Below are 22912 nucleotides of genomic sequence, written 5' to 3'. Positions count from 1 at the left end.
CAGCAAGCTGTAAAAAGTGTTGGCCTCAGCTTATGTTCTGCAACCAGAGAGCCCAGGAGAGGTGGGAGGAATCACTTAACATATATTTGCTTTAGCTGTATATTTAATTACTTGGCTGGACCCGGCTAAGGAAAAATGCTGACAAGATGACTGCTTAACATGCAGAAGACGATTGCTTTTATGTTATTAGTGGAATTTACAGGGACAGAGATATCCAGGGACAGATCTTCACAGACAGGTATTGGTACTTTCAAATGTTCAGCAATGTCCCTCTAGCATTGGGCCAGGTGAAAAATGCCTAGGCGCTGGTCACATGATCTCCGCTGAAGGTCCAACGCAGACCAGTCAGGGATCTGCCCGATCAGCGATCACCCAAGGGGAGATTCGGGTGTCTGTTATTACAGAAATGAATACGTATTTTAGCTTTTTTATATACATTGTATCTATTATTATTATTATACAGGATTTATGGTGCCAACAGTTTGCTCAACGCTACAATATAACGGGAGACAATACAGCAACAATACAGTTCAATACAAGAGGGTGAGGAGGGCCCTGATCCTGGGAGCTTACAATCTAAGAGGGAGGGGCTGGTAGTACAAAAGGTAATAACTGTGGGGGATGGACTGGTAGGAACAGTAGAAGATTCCATTATTAGCTGAGGGCCGGATAGGCTTCCCTGAAGAGAGAGGTTTTCAGAGATCGCCTAAAAGTGAGCAGAGTAGGCGATAGTCAGATAAATTGGGGTGGAGAGTTTCAGAGGATGGGGGAAGCTCTGGAGAAGTCCTGGAGATGAGCATGGGAGGAGGAGACGAGGGAGCTAGAGAGTAGGAGGTCGTGCGAGGAGCGGAGAGGACAGTTTACGTGATATTTGGAGACAAGATTGGTGATGTAATTTGGGGCAGAGTTATAAATGGTTTTATATGTTATTGTTAATGTTTTGAATTGTATCCGTTGCGCAATAGGAAGCCAGTGGAGGGATTGGCAGAGAGGGGTGGAGGACACTGAGTGGGGGACAGTAGAGGGATTGGCAGAGAGGGGTGGAGGACACTGAGTGGAGGCCAGTGGAGGGATTGGCAGAGAGGGATGGAGGACACTGAGTGGAGGCCAGTGGAGGGATTGGCAGAGAGGGATGGAGGACACTGAGTGGAGGCCAGTGGAGGGATTGGCAGAGAGGGATGGAGGACACTGAGTGGGGGCCAGTGGAGGGATTGGCAGAGAGGGAAGCAGGACACTGAGTGGAGGCCAGTGGAGGGATTGGCAGAGAGGGGTGGCAGATACAGAACGGTTAGTAAGGTGGATGAGTCTGGCAGCAGCATTCATGATAGACTGAAGAGGGGATAGCCTGCGATGAGGTCGGCCAATGAGGAGGGAGTTACAATAGTCAAGGCGAGAGATAACCAGTGAATAAGTTGCTTAGTAGTTTCAAAATTAAAAAACGGGCGTATCTTGGAGATGTTGCGGAGGTTGGAGATGTTGTGGAGGTCGGAGATGTTGGGGAGGTAGAGTCTACATGATTTGGATAGCAATTGGATTTGGGGCTGGAAGGACAGATGGGACTCTAGGATTACACCTCGTACCCTGGCATGAGGGGACAATAGATCTGCTTTATGCTCCATGCACACAGGATGTTTTGATAACGCTGGTAACGTTAGCTGTGTAAAGTCATGTTAAAAACTTGAGTTTTTCAGCTTTTTTTTAGCGTTTTTGCATTAGCGTTTAGCTGCGCTTTCCCGTGTTTTGTGTTTTTCAGTGTTAGGGCATTTTTACAGCTAAACTCCTCTAAAAGCCCACCAGTCCTGGGGGTTTTTTTTTCCAGCCAAAAAACGTCTCTGCCAAAAAAACGTTGATTCCAGTCTATGTGTGTATGGACACATAGGATAACATGCTGGGGGGTTTAGTGGCTGTAGAAAAAAACGTCAAAAGCCAAAAACAGCCGCTGTATAAACATCTGGTGTGCATGAGGACTACAAGTAGTAGGAGGTGTTAGGTGTTATGGACCTTAATGATCTTAAAGCGCAGTTCCACCCAAAAGTGGAAGTTCCGCTTTAACGATTGGTCCCCCGCTCCCCATTAAGGATTGGCACCTTTGGGGATCAGGGCGGGAGGGGGTACCCGAATTTGACAGGCACCCGCTCCCACTTCTGCTGCATTCGCCCTAGGCGATTGGAAGTGGAAGTTGTCCTCCTACCCTCCCTCCCCGAAGCCTTGTGGGACACGTGACAGGTCCCAGAAGACGACGGGACCATGGGCAGTGACTCGCGCATGTGCAGTGGGCACCCGGCTGTGAAGCCGCAAGCTGTCACAGCCAGGTGCCCACACTGAAGATGTCGGCGCCTGGAATACAGGACGGCCAGTGAAACAGGGTGCGGCGGGGGCACCGCAGGATCATGGGACAGGTGAGTAGCAGTTTTTGTAGCTGCTGACTTTTATTTTTTTTAATGAGTGAGTGGAACTCCACTTTAAGGAATAGTGTCTGCAGGTCCAGCAGTGTTGAAGGGTTAACCTGACAATACTGTTCGATCCACAGACTTCAATTACCTATCCACACTAAGGCCCCTTTCACATGGGGTGGACCCAGTTGCATAGTTACCACAAGGCCAACAAGGCGTTTGCCTAGGGTGGCAAATTTCAGGGGGGGCGGCTCCGCCCCCAGATGAAGGGACATAAGCGGCAGGGATGGGGACCTGGTGGGCCTTGCCATGAGATTTGGAGGGGGCTACACGCTGCTGGAAGGTGCGGGGGATGGTCGGCTGCTTCTTATATTGTGGATGGTAAGGTAAATCTATGAATCAGGTGGTCTCGGCAGTGGGTAGATGTGTGTTGGTCGGTGGTGGCGTTTGGTGGGGGATGGGGGGGTATTGCAGTGATCGGCTCTGGGGAGTCCGGGAGGTGGTTTTGGGTGGGAGGGTGCTGGTGGTGTGGGGGGCGCCTGATTTTAATGTTGTCTAGGGTGGCACATAATCTAAATACACCACTGGGTGGACCCATCAGCAGATCTGCTTCCCCAGCGGGGAATCTGCCCACTCACCTCCCCTGAGCAAGCAGATGACAGGTCCATGTCCACTCTGCTTATGCAAAGCACACACGGACATAGTCCGCTGTGCTTTATGGGCTGTCGGATGGAAATGGACCGTTTCCATCCAACTATCATCCAATCCACCAGACGGATCGGGAACGGAACCCCATCCATCTGTTTTTAGCAGACAAGATCGGACCCAATGCAGGCGGGTGTAAATAAACACATATCCATACACATTTACACCCACCACCCCATAGAGAGCAATGGAGTGTCTGATCGGGTCCGCTTGAAAAATGGACAGGTAGGCCCAACTGGTGCGCTTGCGTGAAAGGAGCCTAAAAGCTGATGGGTGTTCTGGACCCAAAATTTGATGGATTTGAGTAATAGGGTCTGTAGATCAAACAGTGTTGAAGGGTTACCCACACAACCCTGCACAATCTACAGGTCCTATTCAGCTATCAAAAGTTAAAGTTGATGGGTGTTCTGGACCCAAGAGCTGACAGTTTTGATGAACAGGGTCTGTCATTTGAAGAATTGTACAGTGTTAGCTCTGCAACCCTGCTTGACCTACAGACCATATTACTCAAGCTCATCAGCCCTTGGATCCAGAACACCCATCAGCCTACAGTGTTGATGGATAAATAGGGTCTCTAGATCAAGCAGTGTTTACTTATCTACACTAAAATTTCATGGGTGTCCTGGACCCAAGAGCTTCCAATCTTGAGAAATAGGTCTATAGGTTGAGCAGTGTTAAATCTGCACCATATTTACCGCTCTACAGTTGTGGGTAAAAAGTTGATGGGTGTTCTGAACCCAACAACTGGCTATTTTGAAGAATAGGATCTGTAGATCAAGTAGTGCTTCAGAGTTAACCCTGAAAAACTGCTCGATATACAACCCCTATTCACCCATCTGGGTCTCCTGGACCCAACAGCTGATGATCATGAAAAACAGGGTCTGTAGATTGAGCAGTATAGCAGGGTTAACCCTGCAACAGTGCTTGATCTACAGAACCTATTCAACTATCAACACTAAAAGTTGATGGGTGCTCTGGACCCAAGAGCTGATGATATTACAGGGTTATATCTACAACACTGCTTGATCTACAGACCCTAGTCAGCTATCAGCACTAAAAGTTGATTGGTGTTCTGGACCCAAGAGCTGAGGATCTTGAGAAAAAAAGTTTGTACATCGAGCAGGTTTGCAGGGTTAACTATGCAACATTGCTCAATCCACAAACCCTATTCACCCATTTACAGTAAAAGTTGATGGGTGTTCTGGCCCCAAGAGCTGAGGATCTTGAGGAATAAGGTCTGTAAATCAAGCAGTGTTGCAGGGTAGCCCTGATTCATGAACCCTTTTCAATTATCAGCACTAAAAGTTGATGGGTGTTCTGTACCCCAAGAGCTGAGGATTTTGAGAAAAAAAAGTCTGTAGATCTAGCAGTGTTGCAGGGTAATTCCAATTCACAAACCATATTCAACTATCAGCACTAAACATTGATGGGTGTTCTGGCCCCAAGAGCTGAGGATCTTGAGGAATAAGGTCTGTAGATCAAGCGTGTTAGAGGGTATTCCCGATTCACAAACCCTTTTCAATTATGTCCACTAAAAGTGGATGGGTGTTCTGGCCCCAAAAGCTGAGGATCTTGAGGAATAAGGTCTGTAGATCAAGCAGTGTTGGAGGGGTTCCCCGATTCACAAACCCTTTTCAACTATCAGCACTAAACGTTGATGGGTGTTCTGGGCCCAAGAGCTGAGGATCTTGAGGAAAAAGGTCTGTAGATCAAGCAGTGTTAGAGGGTATTTCCGATTCACAAACCCTTTTCAACTATGACCACTAAAAGTTGATGGGTGTTCTGGCCCCAAGAGCTGAGGATCTTGAGAAATAAGGTCTGTAGATCAAGCAGTGTTGGAGGGGTTTCCTGATTCACAAACCCTTTTCACCTATCAGCACTAAAATTTTTGGGTGTTCTGGCCTCAAGAGCTGAGGATCTTGAGGAATAAGGTCTGTAGATCAAGCAGTGTTGGAGGGGTTTCCTGATTCACAAACCCTTTTCAACTATCAGCACTAAAAGTTTTTGGGTGTTCTGGCCCCAAGAGCTGAGGATCTTGAGAAATAGGGTCTGTAGATCAAGCAGTGTTGGAGGGTATTCCCGATTCACAAACCCTTTTCAACTATCAGCATTAAAAGTTTTTGGGTTTTTTGGACACAAGAGCTGAAGTTCTTGAGAAATAGGTTCTGTAGATAGAGCAGTATTACAGGTCTAGCCAGGCAACACTGCTCAATCTACACACCCTACTCACCTATCAACACTAAAAACCGATGGGCGTTCTGGACCCAAGAGCTGACAGTCTTAAGAAATAGGGTCTGCAGATCGACCAGTGTTGAAGGGTTGACGCTGCCACAATGCTCAATCTGCAGACCTTATTCACCCATTGACACTAAAAGTTGATTGGTGCTCTGGACCCAAGAGCTGACAATCTTGAGTAATAAGGTCCGTAGATCAAGTGGCCTTGAAGGGTTAAACCTGTAGAGGATCAGCGGTGTGTGAGATGATGTAGTGACATATTGCAGATCTTTCTCTGCCCCATCCTATAAACACAGAGTCCAGGACCTGCATTTCCAAGGCATTACTCACCTCATTTGCATATGCAAATTACGCCGCCGCTGCACATGACCTCCCATAAACCCTCTTATTTATTTGCTTTCCTACTGATCAGCATAATGAGTTTATGTTTGTGGTCTCGGCCTGTTTTCCAGATTATCTGTGTCCGGTCATGTCTCATGGTGAGGGAGCCCAGCAGCTCAGCCTGTGCTCCTCCCTGGTCCTGACTGGCTTTTCCATTAAGCCGAAGGAAATTCATTTACTTTTCTAATTATCATTAACTAATGGAGATGAGCGAATCAATATGATGAGGGTGAGCTCTTCATTAGGAGCTAGGGAAGGTCAATGATTCCGGTCGGTGTATCCTGTGATATATACCCACATCAGAATCTGATCTTAGTAGCACTTGGGGATCAGTGAGTAAGACGGTAATCTTAGTAGCAATTGGGGATCAGTGAGTAAGATGGTAATCTTTGTAACACCTCAGCATCAGTGGGTAAGATGGTAATTTTAGTAACCCTTGAGGATCAGTAAGAAAGAAGATGATGTAATTTACACTTGAGGGGAGTCATACAGAGATATGAGACAATGATTCCGGTCGGTGTATCCTGTGATATATACCCACATCAGAATCTGACCAATCAAATAATCGACCCCAACTGGAAGATTAATGGATTGGTCAGTAGCATATGTGGAACAGTGAGTATGGTGGCAACGTCAGTTACACTTGGTGAGTAAGATAAAGCTGTCAGAAATATATAAGGATCAGTGATTAAGATGGTTATGCCAGTCAGACTTTGGGATCAGTAAGACGGTAATCTTAGTAGCACCTGGGGATCAGTGATTAAGATGGTAATCTTAGTAGCATTTGGGGATCAGTAAGATGGTAATCTTACTAGCACTTGGGGATCAGTGAGTAAGATGGTAATCTTAGTAGCACTAGGGGATCAGTGAGTAAGACGGAAATCGTAGTAGCAATTGGGGATCAGTGAGTAAGATGGTAATCTTTGTAACACCTCTGCATCAGTGGGTAAGATGGTAATTTTAGTAACCCTTGAGGATCAATAAGAAAGAAGATGATGTCATTTACACTTGAGGTGAGTCATGCAGAGATATCAGCACATTTTGGGATCAGTAAGTATGATGTTAATATTACCAACACTTGAGGATCAGTGAGTAAGATGGTGATGTCAGTAATATTTAGGGATCAGTGAGTAAGATGGAGGTGTCAGTAACACTTGGGGATCAGTGAGTAAGACGGTAATCTCAGTAGCATTTGGGGATCAGTGAGTAAGATGGAAATCTTAATAGCACTTGGGGATCAGTGAGTAAGATGGTAATCTTAGTAGCACTTGGGAATCAGTGAGTAATATGGTAATCTTAGTAGAACTTGGGGATCAGTGAGTAAGATGGTAATCTTAGTAGCACTTGGGGATCAGTGAGTAAGACGGTAATCTTAGTAGCAATTGGGGATCAGTGAGTAAGATGGTAATCTTTGTAACACCTCAGCATCAGTGGGTAAGATGGTAATTTTAGTAACCCTTGAGGATCAGTAAGAAAGAAGATGATGTAATTTACACTTGAGGGGAGTCATACAGAGATATCAGCACATTTTGGGATCAGTAAGTATGATATTAATATTACCAACATTTGAGGATCAGTGAGTAAGATGGTGATGTCAGTAATATTTTGGGACCAGTGACTAAGATGGAGGTGTCAGTAACACTTGGGAATCAGTGAGTAAGATGGTGATGTCACTATCACTTGGGGATCAGTGAGTAAGATGATGATGTCAGTTTCACTTGAGCATCAGTGAGTAAGATGGGGATGTCAGTAACTCTCGGCTATCCAGGAGTAGGATGGTGCTGTAAGCATCACTTGGGGATCAGTGGGTTAAAATGATTATATCTGTTTAACTTGGGGATCGGTGAGTAAGATGATGATATCAGCATCACTTGGGGATCAATGAGTAAAATGATTATGGCAGTTTAACTTGGGGATCAGTGAGTAAAATGGTGATGTCAGCATCACTTGGGAATCAGTGAGTAAGATGATGATGTCATCACTTGGGGATCTGTGAAGTCAGTAGCAGGGGAATTATGAAAAAGATGGTGATGTCTTTCAGGAACACAAAGAGATGAATCAGTAATATGCTGATGTCTGTAAAACATTGGCTAAGATGGTATTGTCGGTTAGTAACATGGGAGGATCAATAAAAAGGATAGAGATGTCAGCAAACCTTTGGGATCAGTGAGTAAGAAAGTCATGTCAGTTAGTAACAATTGGGGATCAATGGGTATAATGGTGATGTCACTCAGAAACACATGGAGGTGGATCAGTAAAATGATGGTGTAAGAAAAACAATGATCAGTGAGTGAGATGCTGGTGTCATTAATGTCTTGTGATCAGTGTGATTGCTGTATCAGTGGGTATCACTTAGTGATCAGTGAGTAAGATGCTGGTGTCATTAATGTCTTTTGATCAGTGGGAATGCTGTATCAGTGGGTAACATTCAAGGATCGGTGAGTAAGATGCTGGTGTTATTAACATCTTATGATTGATGTGACTGCTGTATAGGTGAGTAATAATCTCTGATCAGTGAGTAAGCTGTTGGTGTCATTAATGCCTTGTAAATAATGGGACTGCTGCATCAGTGGGTAACAATCTGGGATCAGTGAGTAAGATGCTTGTGTCATTAACGCCTTATGAACAATGGAACTACTGTATCAGTGGGCGACATTTAGAGATCAGTGAGTAAAATACTGGAGTCATTAATGCCTTGTGATCAATGGGACTGTGGAATCAGTGAGTAACGTTCATGGATCAGTGAGTAAGATGTTGAAGTTATCAACATCTGGTGATCAATGAGACTGCTGTAGCAGTGTGTAACACTAATGGCTCAGTGAGTAAGGTGCTATCATCAGTAGTTTTCAAATGTAATTTCAGCCAGTGACATTGTTATTAATTATTTTGGAAGTCAATCATTGCTGCACATCTGTAACATTCACGGATCAGTGAGTAAGATGTTGAAGTTATCAACATCTGGTGATCATTGAGACTGCTGTAGCAGTGTGTAACTTTTACGGATCAGTGAGTAAGATGCTGGAGTTATCAACATCTGATGATCAATGAGACCGCTGTAGCAGCGTGTAACACTAATGGCTCAGTGAATAAGGTGCTTTCATCAGTAGTTTTTAAATATAATTCCAGCCAGTAACATTAATAATTATTTTGGAAGTCAATCATTGTTGCACATCTGTACCATGTGGGGATCAGTGAGTACCACCTGCAGGTCAGTCAGTAATTTCTGGCTACATGTGGATCAGTGGATAAGTCAGCAGTCATTAGTAAGAGTCGGCGATCAGGGTGACAGAAAAGGGAGAAAAAAAAATGAACAAAAGGTGAAAATCCCCGACATGTTTCTTCCTCCTTCACCAACTCGGAAAGCCTCCCTGACACATCCCAACCAGCCGCTTACTTTCCCCGCAATCTCTGCCGCAAAATCGCACGCCGCGGACGCTGCCATCCGTAGGAGCCACAATTCACACAACCCCGGGCCCCCCCCTCCGCCTCAAGTTATGAAAAATCTCCGAAGAGGATCTCAGACGAGCAAAGCATCCGTCTGCTTTATATTCTATTATCCCCTCCCCCCCCCCCTCCCCTTCACATTGATCATTTTACATTGTAAACCAATTCACATAAAAAAAGAAACAAAATCATAAAAGTGAATGTAGCGTGGAGAGCGAATACCTGAGAAATATCATCCCCGCGCGTTCCGTCCTAATAGGAATCCGCCATTACCGCCCATCAACGCTCCCCTACATTACCTTTTATTGTTGTCTTTCTGAGAAATGGCATTTCTGCGGCAGAATTCGCCGTCCTGCGCCGCGTGATAGGATATCATATTATATTGCATGGAGCAGTTTAGAAATACATTGTATGAAAACAGGGGCGGACTGACCATTTGGAAACAAGCACTGCCCGAGGGCCCGGGGTCAGTAGGGGGCCCCATGAGATGCCCCTGGTACCTTTTTCATAGGCTTTTTTGAGTTTGGGCGAGGACACAGGGGCCCCATGATCCCCTATTGCCTGGGGGCCCCATGAGTTGTCGGTCCGCCACTGTATGGAAACCCTAACCAGGAAAATCTCTGACTTGCTCCCCTTTGGACTATTAAAGCTGAAATGTAATCTGTAATGTAAGTCAAACCTTTCCATTTTCAGTAAATACCTCGTTGTAGGCCCAATGGTGTCATCACTGGGTCTCTGTGCATTTCTGTGCCATGGTGGCAGATCGTGGCTGGTGGGAGGGGCCTTTACATGGAGCAATTTGGAAGGGTGCTATGCTTAGTTTCCTGGAAACATCACAGCCCCTGCCTCAGTACTCCTCTCAAGAGCCCTCAGTCCTGATACAAGCAGTGGGCTGGCCCTTGGGAGGAGCTATGCAAATATCAAATTACCTTGATGGGTGGGTTTCCAGGGTGCTTCAATGATTGGAATCTAATGAATAAAAAGAGGCGGGGCCAGCAGCAGTCAGCCTGGGGAGGAAATGGCTAGATGAAACATCACAGCCCCCTGCCTCAGTACTCCTCTCAAGAGCCCTCAGTTCTGATCAGGGGCGGACTGACAACTCATGGGGCCCCCGGGCAATAGGGGATCATGGGGCCCCTGTGTCCTTGCCCAAACTCAAAAAAGACTATGAAAAAGGTACCAGAGGCATCTCAAGGGGCCCCCTACTGACCCCGGGCCCTCAGGCAGTGCCTGAGTTTCCAAATGGCTAGTCTGCCCCTGGTCCTGATACAAGCAGTGGGCTGGCCCTTGGGAGGAGCTATGCAAATATCAAATTACCTTGATGGGTGGGTTTCGAGGGTGCTTCAATGATTGGAAGCTAATGAATAAAAAGAGGCGGGGCCAGCAGCAGTCAGCCTGGGGAGGAAATGGCTAGATGAAACATCACAGCCCCCTGCCTCAGTACTCCTCTCAAGAGCCCTCAGTCCAGATACAAGCAGTGGGCTGGCTCTTGGGAGGAGCTATGCAAATATCAAATTACCTTGATGGGTGGGTTTCCAGGGTGCTTCAATGATTGGGATCTAATGAATAAAAAGAGGCGGGGCTAGCAGTAGTCAGCCTGGGGAGGAAATGGCTAGATGATGTTCGATGTCCTCCAGCCAGGAAATGAGGCAGAACTCTCTCTGGGCCCTTGTATGGCCGAGCTCAGACTGGGGGAGGGAGAAGCAGTGCCAGGAGCCAGTCAGTTCATATGCTGACAAGTGGTATGTCAACAAGAGATAAGAGTAGAGTGACAGAGATATGAGCTCGTCACTGTGCTGCTTCTCCTTTCACAGTCCAGTCACAGGTTGGGGGCTAGACTGGGATCAGAGGAAGTGGGTTGAATGATGCTGGTCATCAGACTGAGGACATCTAGTGGCATAAACTAGTTCTGCTGAGAATATTTCTTGATTAATGAGCTCATCATTGTGTCTTCTTCTTTCCTTGTCCAATCACAGGCAGAGGGCTAGTCCAGGATGACCTGGTTTCAGAGGAAGTGGTTTGAATGATGCTGACCATCAGGCTAAGGGCATCTAGTGGCAGAAAAAAGTACTGCTGGGGAAATCTCTTGGTTGATGTGAGCACATCACTGTGATGCTTCACCTTTCTCCGTCTAGTCACAGGCTTGGGAGTGAGTCTGAGGTGGCCTAGACTCAGGGGAAGTGGGTTGAATGATGCTGGCCATCAGATTGAAGACTTCTGGGGAAATCTCTTGATTCTCATGTGGGCACATCTCTGTGATGCTTCACCTCTCTCTGTCCAGTCACAGGCAGGTGGCTAGTCCGAGATGACCTGGGTTTAGAGGAACTTGGTTGAATGATGCTGGTTATCAGACTGAGGAGATCTAGTGGGATAAAATAGTTCTGCTGGGAATATGTCTTGATTGATGAGCTCATCACTGTGTGCCTTCTTCATTCCCTGTCCAGTCACAGGCAGGGGGCTAGTCCGGGATGACCTGGGCTAGGAGGAATTGGGTTGAATGATGATGGCCATCACACTAAGGACATCTAGTAGCAGAAAAAAAGTACTTCTGGGGAAATCTCTTGATTGATGTGAGCACATCACTGTGATGCTTCACCTTTCTCTGTCCAGTCACAGGCAAGGGGTAGTCCGGGATGACCTGGGCTAGGAAGAATTGGGTTGAATGATGATGGCCATCAGACTGAGGACATCTAGTAGCAGTAATGTCCAGTCACAGGCAGAGGGCTAGTCCGGGATGAACTGGGCTAGGAAGAATTGGGTTGAATGATGATGGCCATCAGACTGAGGACATCTAGTAGCAGTAATGTCCTGTCACAGGCAGAGGGCTAATCCGGGATGACCTGGGCTAGGAAGAATTGGGTTGAATGACGATGGCCATCAGACTGAGGACATCTAGTAGCAGTATTGTCCAGTCACAGGCAGATGGGCTAGTCCGGGATGACCTGGGCTAGGAAGAATTGGGTTGAATGATGATGGCCATCAGACTGAGGACATCTAGTAGCAGTAATGTCCAGTCACAGGCAGAGGGCTAGTCCGGGATGACCTGGGCTAGGAAGAATTGGGTTGAATGATGATGGCCATCAGACTGAGGACATCTAGTAGCAGTAATGTCCTGTCACAGGCAGAGGGCTAATCCGGGATGACCTGGGCTAGGAAGTATTGGGTTGAATGATGATGGCCATCAGACTGAGGACATCTAGTAGCAGTAATGTCCAGTCACAGGCAGAGGGCTAGTCCGGGATGAACTGGGCTAGGAAGAATTGGGTTGAATGATGATGGCCATCAGACTGAGGACATCTAGTAGCAGTAATGTCCAGTCACAGGCAGAGGGCTAGTCCGGGATGACCTGGGCTAGGAAGAATTGGGTTGAATGATGATGGCCATCAGACTGAGGACATCTAGTAGCAGTAATGTCCAGTCACAGGCAGGGGGCTAGTCCGTGATGACCTGGGCTAGGAAGAATTGGGTTGAATGACGATGGTCATCAGACTGAGGACATCTAGTAGCAGTGATGTCCAGTCACAGGCAGAGGGCTAGTCCGGGATGACCTGGGCTAGGAAGAATTGGGTTGAATGACGATGGCCATCAGACTGAGGACATCTAGTAGCAGTAATGACTAGTCACAGGCAGATGGGCTAGTCCGGGATGACCTGGGCTAGGAAGAATTGGGTTGAATGATGATGGCCATCAGACTGAGGACATCTAGTAGCAGTGGTGTCCAGTCACAGGCTGGGGGGGGCATGGGGGGGGCAGAAACATAACAGCCTGGACTAAAAGCAAGTGGGGGACTGAGAGCATCTAGTGCTGGAAATGAAGCACTGTGGAGGACAACTCCAGATTGAAATTGTAGCCAAAGCTGTTAGTGGGATATTATTTTTTGCCTCAATTGCATTCCTTTATATTCCCTAAAAAAAAAAAAAATTGCACCTCAGCTGCATGGAATTTCACCTTTGCTAGTGCAGGTTAATGTAACGCACATGTGTACGTATTTTTCATATGCTCAATGTAACAAAGTAACATTCATGATCTCCGCATCTTGATCTTCTCTTGTAGAGAATAGTTTATAATCACAATTTAATTTGTAGCATGATGGAGTCTGGTTCCCTCCGGGTTCCTTGGGAGGTTTGTGCCGGAGATACTTTCCATCTGCTCTCCAGCTATTTAATATTAAGACATGATAAATGGCTGCCATTAACAAACCACGTCCATCCTCTTTTGATGTGATGGGAATCGTCCCCCTTCTTCCCAGATCTTCCCATACTCCATGTGAAGGCTGGGGAGGTGAGGAGCAAGTTCACGCATGGTGTCATCTCCCCAGCGGAAAGAGGAAGTCGGGACCGGCAGCATCCTCCGACCTTTACACCTACGCGGTCGTATATATCCCTCAGAACACCACGTCAGTGAGGTATTTCACCTACAGACGCTAAAGCCCCTCCATCACTCCCAGCACACCTTCTGGAAGATCTATCCCGTAATTCGAGACCCTTCGACCTCCAACGCTCGAATTTCATCCTCGACTTGTCTCCGAGAGATGATTTACGACGTACATTAAACTGCAAATTCAAATTCCCATATGCGATTCATAAAGGACGCTTCCTCTCGTGTGAAGGCATGTAGATAGGCCCTGCGATTAGATCATGAAATGTATTTAGCATGACACTGAACATTGTCGGAGCGGCTTGTACATCATCCGCCGCGGCCGACCTGCGTTCTCCCCCTGGGGTACCGGATGACAAGTGTGTGAGAGACAGGAACTCTGACAATTCTCTAATGTAATGTCAGGGGGTCATTGGATAACGCTCCACGAGCATGTGTAATCACTGTTCATATCAGCGGGTCAAAAAAGAGGAAAAACAATAAAACCAACAAAAAAAGAGCAAAAAAACACCCAAAAATGTATATAAGTAATAAATTAGTTACGCCATTCCCAATATGACTCTTCACTTTATAAATATCACCATATTTCTCGAATGTACTATTTTAAAAAACACAAAATATTTTATATAAATAATATTTGTATAAGTTTGTGGTTAATACACTTCCGGGTATGACTCTTCCCTTCATAATATCACCATATTTCCTATGGGACCCTATGGATAAAGCTCCATGAGCATATGTAATCTCTGTTCATATTGAAGGGTCTAAAAGGGAAAAAAACATTTAAAAAAACACTAAATATTTTATATAAATAATATTTGTATAAGTTTGTGATTAATACACTTCCCAGTATGACTCTTCCCTTCATAAATATCACCATATTTACCAAATGTATTGTCAGGGTCCTATGGATAACGCTCCATGAGCATGTGTAATTATTGTTCATGTTGGAAGGGTCTAAAATGGTAAAAAAAACTTTAAAAAAAAACCACTAAAACTGTAATATAAATAATATTTGTATAAGTTTGTGGTTAATACACTTCCCAGTATGACTCTTCCCTTCATAAATATCACCATATTTACCAAATGTATTGTCAGGGACCTATGGATAACGCTCCATGAGCATGTGTAATCACTGTTCATATCAGAGGGTCAAAAAAAAGAGGAAAAACAATAAAACCAATTAAAAAAAAAGCAAAAAACAACAAACATTTTTTATAAATAATAAATTAGTTACTCTAGTTAACGCCATTCCCAATATGACTCTTCACTTCATAACTATCACCTTATTTCTCCAATGTACTTTCAGGGGACCTACTGATAAAGCTCCATGAGCATATGTAATCTCTGTTCATATTGAAGGGTCTAAAAGGGAAAAAAAACATTTAAAAAAACACTAAAAATGTAATATAAATATTAATTGTACAAGTTTGTAGTTAATACACTTCCCGGTACAACTCTTCCCTTCATAACTATCACCATATTTCCTATGGGTCCCTATGGATAAAGCTCCATGAGCATATGTAATCTCTGTTCATATTGAAGGGTCTAAAAGGGAAAAAAAATTTAAAAAAACACAAAATATTTTATATAAATAATATTTGTATAAGTTTGTGGCTAATACACTTCCCAGTATGACTCTTCCCTTCATAAATATCACCATAATAACCAAATGTATTGTCAGGGACCTATGGATAACGCTCCATGAGCATCTGTAATTATTGTTCATATCAGAGGGTCAAAAAAGAGGAAAAACAATAAAACCAACAACAAAAGAGCAAAGAAACACACAACAAATTATATAAGTAATAAATTAGTTACTCTAGTTAACGCCATTCCCAATATGACTCCTCCCTTCATAAATATCACCATATTTTCCAAATGTATTGTCAGGGACCTATGGATAAAGCTCCATGAGCATATGTAATCACTGTTCATATTGATGGGTCTAAAAGGGAAAAAAACATTTAAAAAACACTACAAAATTAATATAAATAATATTTGTAGAGGTTTGTCATTAATACACTTCCCAGTTTGACTCTTCCCTTTATAAATATCACCATATTTATCAAATGTATTGTCAGGGACCTATGGATAACGCTCCTTGAGCATGTGTAATTATTGGTCATGTTGAAGGGTCTAAAAGGGAAAAAAACATTTAAAAAACACTAAAAATGTAATATAAATATTAATTGTACAAGTTTTTAGTTAATACACTTCCCGGTACGACTCTTCCCTTCATAAATATCACCATTTTTCCTTTGGGACCCTAAGGATAAAGCTCCATAAGCATGTGTAATTTCTGTTCATATTAAAGGGTCTAAAAGGGAAAAAAAATTAAAAAAACACTAAAAATTTAATATAAATAATATTTGTATACGTTTGTCATTAATACATTCCCAGTGTGACTCCTCCCTTCATAAATATCACCATATTTCTTGAATGTATATTTCTCCATGAGCATGTGCAATCTCTGTTCATACTGAAGGGTCTAAAAGGGAAAAAAAAACCCACAAACAATTTAATATAAAAATATTTAAATATTAATTGTACACGTTTTTAGTTGATACACTTCCCAGTAGGACTCTTCCCTTCATAAATATCACCATATTTCCTATGGGGCCCTAAGGATAAAACTCCATGTGCATGTGTATTTTCTGTTCATATCAAAGGGTCAAAACAAAAAAGAGAAAAAAAAACACTATAAATTTAATATAAATATTAATTGTACCAGTTTGTAGTTAATACACTTCCCAGTATGACTCTTCCCTTCATAAATATCACCATATTTCTCCAATATACTTTCAGGGGACCTATGGATAAAGCTCCATGAGCATGTGTAATCACTGTTCATAATGAAGGGTCTAAAAGGGAAAAAAAAAACACTAAATATTTGATGTAAATATTAATTGTACAAGTTTGTAGTTAATACACTTCCCGGTACGACTCTTCTCTTCATAAATATCACCGTATTTCTCGAATGTATATTTCTCCATGAGCATGTGTAATCTCTGTTCATATTGAAGGGTCTAAAAGGGAAAAAAAAACCACAAACAATTTAATATAAATATTAATTGTACACGTTTTTATTTAATTCACTTCCCGGTACGATTCTTCCCTTCATAAATATCACTATTATTCCTGTGGGACCTTATGGATAAAGCTCCATGAACATATGTAATCTCTGTTTATATTGATGGGTCTAAAAGGGGAAAAAAATGTAAAAAACACTAAAAATGTAATATAAATAATATTTGTATAAGTTTGTCATTAATGCATTCCCAGTGTGACCCTTCCCTTCTTAAATATCACCATATTTCTTGAATGTATATTTCTCCATGGGCATGTGCAATCTCTGTTCATACTGAAGGGTCTAAAAGGGAAAAAAAAACACAAACAATTTAATATAAAAATATTTAAATATTAACTGTACACATTTTTAGTTGATACACTTCCCAGTACAACTCTTCCCTTCATAAATATCACCATATTTCCTATGGGACCCTAAGGATAAGGATAAGGCTCCATGTGCATGTGTATTCTCTGTTCATCTCAAAGGGTCAAAAAAAAAAAGAAAAAAAAAACACTAAAAATTTAATATAAATATTGATTGTACCAGTTTGTAGTTAATACACTTCACAGTATGACTCTTCCCTTCATAAATATCACCATATTTCTCCAATGTACTTTCAGGGGACCTACTGATAAAGCTCCATGAGCATGTGTAATCACTGTTCATAATGAAGGGTCTAAAAGGGAAAAAAAAACCACAAAATATTTAATATAAATATTAATTGTACACGTTTGTAGTTAACACACTTCCCGGTACGACTCTTCTTTTCATAAATATCACCGTATTTCCTTTGGTACCCTATGGATAAAGCTCCATAAGCATGTGTAATCTCTGTTCATATTAAAGGGTCTAAAAGGGAAAAAAAATTAAAAAAAACACTAAAAATTTTATATAAATAATATTTGTATAAGTTTGTCATTAATACATTCCCAGTGTGACTCTTCCCTTCATAAATATCACCATATTTCTTGAATGTATATTTCTCCATGGGCATGTGGAATCTCTGTTCATACTGAAGGGTCTAAAAGGGAAAAAAACCCACAAACAATTTAATATAAAAATATTTAAATATTAACTGTACACATTTTTAGTTGATACACTTCCCAGTATGACTCTTCCCTTCATAAATATCACCATATTTCCTATGGGACCCTAAGGATAACGCTCCATAAGCATGTGTAATCTCTGTTCATATTAAAGGGTCTAAAAGGGAAAAAAAAATTAAACAGTAAAAATTTTATATAAATAATATTTGTATACGTTTGTCATTAATACATTCCCAGTGTGACTCCTCCCTTCATAAATATCACCATATTTCTTGAATGTATATTTCTCCATGAGCATGTGCAATCTCTGTTCATACTGAAGGGTCTAAAAGGGAAAAAAAAACACAAACAATTTAATATAAAAATATTTAAATATTAATTGTACACGTTTTTAGTTGATATACTTCCCAGTAGGACTCTTCCCTTCATAAATATCACCATATTTCCTATGGGGCCCTAAGGATAAGGCTCCATGTGCATGTGTAATCTCTGTTCATATCAAAGGGTCAAAAAAAAAGAGAAAATAAAAAACTATAAATTTAATATAAATATTAATTGTACCAGTTTGTAGTTAATACACTTCCCAGTATGACTCTTCCCTTCATAAATATCACCATATTTCTCCAATATACTTTCAGGGGACCTATGGATAAAGCTCCATGAGCATGTGTAATCACTGTTCATAATGAAGGATCTAAAAGGGAAAAAAAAATACTAAATATTTTATGTAAATATTAATTGTACAAGTTTGTAGTTAATACACTTCCCGGTACGACTCTTCTCTTCATAAATATCACCGTATTTCTCGAATGTATATTTCTCCATGAGCATGTGTAATCTCTGTTCATATTGAAGGGTCTAAAAGGGAAAAAAAAACCACAAACAATTTAATATAAATATTAATTGTACACGTTTTTATTTAATTCACTTCCCAGTACGATTCTTCCCTTCATAAATATCACTATAATTCCTGTGGGACCTTATGAATAAAGCTCCATGAACATATGTAATCTCTGTTTATATTGATGGGTCTAAAAGGGAAAAAAAATGTAAAAAACACTAAAAATTTAATATAAATAATATTTGTATAAGTTTGTCATTAATACATTCCCAGTGTGACTCTTCCCTTCTTAAATATCACCATATTTCTTGAATGTATATTTCTCCATGGGCATGTGCAATCTCTGTTCATACTGAAGGGTCTAAAAGGGAAAAAAAACCCACAAACAATTTAATATAAAAATATTTAAATATTAACTGTACACATTTTTAGTTGATACACTTCCCAGTAGGACTCTTCCCTTCATAAATATCACCATATTTCCTATGGGGCCCTAAGGATAAGGATAAGGCTCCATGTGCATGTGTATTCTCTGTTCATATCAAAGGGTCGAAAAAAAAAGAAAAAAAAAAACACTAAAAATTTAATATAAATATTGATTGTACCAGTTTGTAGTTAATACACTTCACAGTATGACTCTTCCCTTCATAAATATCACCGTATTTCTCCAATGTACTTTCAGGGGACCTACTGATAAAGCTCCATGAGCATGTGTAATCACTGTTCATAATGAAGGGTCTAAAAGGGAAAAAAAAACCACAAAATATTTAATATAAATATTAATTGTACACGTTTGTAGTTAATACACTTCCCGGTACGACTCTTCTTTTCATAAATATCACCGTATTTCCTTTGGTACCCTATGGATAAAGCTCCATAAGCATGTGTAATCTCTGTTCATATTAAAGGGTCTAAAAGGGAAAAAAAATTAAAAAAAACACTAAAAATTTTATATAAATAATATTTGTATAAGTTTGTCATTAATACATTCCCAGTGTGACTCTTCCCTTCATAAATATCACCATATTTCTTGAATGTATATTTCTCCATGGGCATGTGTAATCTCTGTTCATACTGAAGGGTCTAAAAGGGAAAAAAACCCACAAACAATTTAATATAAAAATATTTAAATATTAATTGTACATGTTTTTAGTTGATACACTTCCCAGTATGACTCTTCCCTTCATAAATATCACCATATTTCCTATGGGACCTTATAGATAAGGCTCCATGTGCATGTGTAATCTCTGTTCATATCAAAGGGTCGAAAAAAAAAGAAAAAAAAAAACACTAAAAATTTTATATAAATATTGATTGTACCAGTTTGTAGTTAATACACTTCACAGTATGACTCTTCCCTTCATAAATATCACCGTATTTCTCCAATGTACTTTCAGGGGACCTACTGATAAAGCTCCATGAGCATGTGTAATCACTGTTCATAATGAAGGGTCTAAAAGGGAAAAAAAAACCACAAAATATTTAATATAAATATTAATTGTACACGTTTGTAGTTAATACACTTCCCGGTACGACTCTTCTCTTCATAAATATCACCGTATTTCCTTTGGTACCCTATGGATAAAGCTCCATAAGCATGTGTAATCTCTGTTCATATTAAAGGGTCTAAAAGGGAAAAAAAATTAAAAAAAACACTAAAAATTTTATATAAATAATATTTGTATAAGTTTGTCATTAATACATTCCCAGTGTGACTCTTCCCTTCATAAATATCACCATATTTCTTGAATGTATATTTCTCCATGGGCATGTGGAATCTCTGTTCATACTGAAGGGTCTAAAAGGGAAAAAAACCCACAAACAATTTAATATAAAAATATTTAAATATTAATTGTACATGTTTTTAGTTGATACACTTCCCAGTATGACTCTTCCCTTCATAAATATCACCATATTTCCTATGGGACCTTATGGATAAAGCTCCATGTGCATGTGTAATCTCTGTTCATATCGATGAGTCAAAAAAAAAAAAAAAATCACTAAAAATTTTTCATATCAAAGGGTAAAAAAAAAGAAAAAAAAACACTATAAATTTAATATAAATAATTGTACAAGTTTGTAGTTAACACCCTTCCCAATATGACTCTTTCCTTTATACGTATTTTCATATTGTATGGGGACCTATGGATAACACTCCGTGAGCATGTTTAATCTATGTACATATCGATGAGTCAAAAAAAAAAAAAAAAATCACTAAAAATTTAATAAAAATTTGGAAAAGTGTTCTCTTCCGATTCCTTGAGCTTGTCATTCTATTTCATAATGTTCCAGCCGGTGAGAAATATTATTTACAAATTGGAAATGCATGGGACTTTTAAGATGCTGGAAAACAGTCTAAATAACAATACCATTCTTTTTAATAAAAATAAAAATTTAGAGCAAAATAAAGAATTAATGAAAAAAAAAAATAGACATAATTTCATTTCATCATGTTCCAGCGGGTGAGGAACATTAGTTACAAATTAGAAGGATGCATGGCTTTTAACCTCCTTAGCGGTATTCCCGAGTGTAGCTCGGGGTAAAATTTGAGTACACATCCCGCGATGTGTCCCCTGCAGTGTCCCCGGCCATCTCCTCCGGCCGATGCCGGCATCCGGCTTCCGTGTTCCGGTCCCTGTGACGTCGGGATGTACGGGCGCCGGAACCAGCGGGAAATTTGACATTTTTAAAAAATGTCATTTTTGCTGTCATTGTTGTTTCAATGCATTTCACATACATTTTGTCCCGAGTGCTTTGTCCGGCGCCCTGCCTGCATTTTTACTGTTCTTTCTGCCTGGAAACTGAGAAACGTCCATGGCGTCCAAAAAGTGTCCCTTTAGGTCAGACGCGGTTTTAGACCGGCTAGAGAACAGCGATAGTAAATCAGAACTACTTGCAGAATTGAGTGATAATGATTGGTGGGGGAAATTCCTCATCAGACACTGAAAACGATTCTGCGACTGAGCTCAGCGATGTGCGAACTTGGCGCTATATTTCACATTTCAGTGTTTTTGGTTTGATTATATTATTGAATTACATTTATTATTATTATATTATTATTTTTTATGATTATTTATTAGATTATCATTTATGATTTCGTGTTTCAAGTTTTATCCTCCCCGGGATGTTTACTAGACTCTTGTTCGGACAGATTTCAGTGAGTTATTCCTAAAAATTACAGGAATACAATAAAAAACGACATATTTCCATGCAAAAAAATGGTACCGCTTTCAGCACAAAAAATCGGAAAGAATCAGACCGCCGAGGAGGTTAAGGTGCTTTTAATTAAATATAGATAATTACCTTTTTAATAAATACATATTTTAAAAAAATTCAGAGTGTAAAAATGAATTTATGGAAAAAGCCTTGAAAATCTTGTAAATCATATTTCATTCCAAAGGAAAATGCTCTCCCAAATAACTGTTCCCCATATAAGTATCACCATATTTCTCTAGTGTGATATCGGGGAACCTATGGATAACCCATTAATCGTTGTTCATATCAAAAGGTAAAGAAAAAAAAACAAAACAGTAATAATATAATATAAATAAATCCAAAGGTTTTACCTCGTGATTCCTTGAGCTTGTCATTCAACTTCATGATCCCAGCCAGAGAGGAACATCATTTACAAACTAGAAGTGTACAGGATGAGGAATTAAATATCAATAAAATTCAATTTTTAATAAAAATTTAGAGAGTAAAAATGAATTCATGGATAAAACTGTCTTTGTTTATCATATTGTATTACGAAGGCATTGTAGTAGTTATTGCTCTACCAATATGACTCTTCCTTTATAAATATCACCATGTTTCTCTAATGTAATGTTAGGGGACCAGGGGCGGACTGACCATTTGGAAACTCGGGCACTGCCTGAGGGCCCGGGGTCAGTAGGGGGCCCCATGAGATGCCCCTGGTACCTTTTTCATAGGCTTTTTAGAGTTTGGGCAAGGACACAGGGGCCCCATGATCCCCTATTGCCCGGGGGGCCCCATGAGTTGTCAGTCCGCCCCTGTAGGGGACCTATAAATAACACATGTGTAATCACTGTTCATATCAAACAGTCAAAAAAAAACCAAATAACCGTAATAATAATATAAATAAATGTAAAAGTTTGCCCTCCTGATTCCTCGAGCTTGTCATTCCATTTCATGAGGTTCCAGCCGATGGGGAACAATATTTACAAAGTATAGGGGAGTTTTAAGGTGCTGGAAAACAGCCTAATAACTAAATATAAATAACATTTATTTTATTTTTCAATGTTGGGTATAAAAATGAATTATAAAAAATAAAATAAAATAAACATTCATTTCATTTCACAATGTTCCAGCCGGTGAGGAAAATGTTTATAAATCAGAAGTACAATGGGACTATTTAGGGTGCTGATGTGCAGCCTTATAATTAAATATCAATAAAATA

At 40.8% G+C, this 22912-nt stretch overlaps 1 protein-coding gene across 5 annotated transcripts in view; it reads left to right on the top strand.

Annotated features, from left to right (window-relative positions):
* The window catches only part of CNTFR (ciliary neurotrophic factor receptor), a 572233-nt gene that overhangs the window by 383764 nt on the left and 165557 nt on the right, over window positions 1-22912 (top strand). The gene's annotated exons all lie outside the window — the stretch shown is intronic.

This window comes from Staurois parvus, unplaced genomic scaffold (genome assembly GCF_062004578.1).
Source record: "Staurois parvus isolate SC_StPar_1 unplaced genomic scaffold, SC_StPar_1.0 ptg001691l, whole genome shotgun sequence".
NCBI lineage: Eukaryota > Metazoa > Chordata > Amphibia > Anura > Ranidae > Staurois > Staurois parvus.
The sequence above is the reverse complement of the archived record's forward strand: the minus strand, read 5'-3'. Positions and strand labels throughout refer to the sequence as shown.